We start from the raw sequence: 849 nt of genomic DNA, 5'->3' as shown, positions 1-849 counted from the left end.
CTTCTGTCTAGTTTGTGTGTTTGCTTACAACACCTAGGGAGTAAAGAAGAATAAACCAACACAACTCTTTACACCACAGCCTCCAACAACACTGAATTAATTTATCATAATGGTGTGATCATAAAATGAATTAGTGTTTGACACAAAAGCTCCTTTTAAGATCAGTAAAGAAATTAATTTAGGTGATTGTAGTATACAGCTAGTAGTTTAAATATAAACATATTCTGTTCTGTATATTAATAAATTCATGTCTTAAATTATTATTACATGCTCTTTGTATTATTCCTCTAACATTCTAGCTTCATGGTGTTTTACATGATCTTGAGAAAAGTAAAATCTGTCAGTGAGATAATAAAACTGTGCTGCTCGCCTGCAGGGGGCAGCAGAGGGTCACGTGTCTGAGCCTCGTCACCGCTCAGTGACACGTGTCAGCTGCTCGCTCACATTGAACCGGTTTATTGTTTATATTTATTCAGAGTTAACGTGTTGTTCACTTCACATCTTTCATGTTGGAGCCGAGTCAGTTTTATTTATAAAGCAGCTTCACACACAGAAGATTCCAGCTGCTGCACAGGGACGAAATGAATCATCTTCAAACATTAAAAAAGAAAAAGGAAAGAGATTAATAAAAGCAAAATAAAAGAGGTGAAGAGAATAAACGAAATAAAAAGGATGTAATATGTTCACAGATTTAAGAAGACTGTCACAAAATAACAAACATTGATGGTAAGACCATTTTTTTAACAGTTTAGTCAAAGTAACTTGTGAATAACAAATATTAAAATCTTGATTTAAAAGCAGCAGTTTTTTGTGTGTTCCTAAAAATATAAGACAGGGAGGACAGATCCA

This window comes from Pleuronectes platessa, chromosome 9, assembly GCF_947347685.1.
Source record: "Pleuronectes platessa chromosome 9, fPlePla1.1, whole genome shotgun sequence".
Lineage (NCBI taxonomy): Eukaryota > Metazoa > Chordata > Actinopteri > Pleuronectiformes > Pleuronectidae > Pleuronectes > Pleuronectes platessa.
This window is presented reverse-complemented; position numbering follows the sequence as displayed.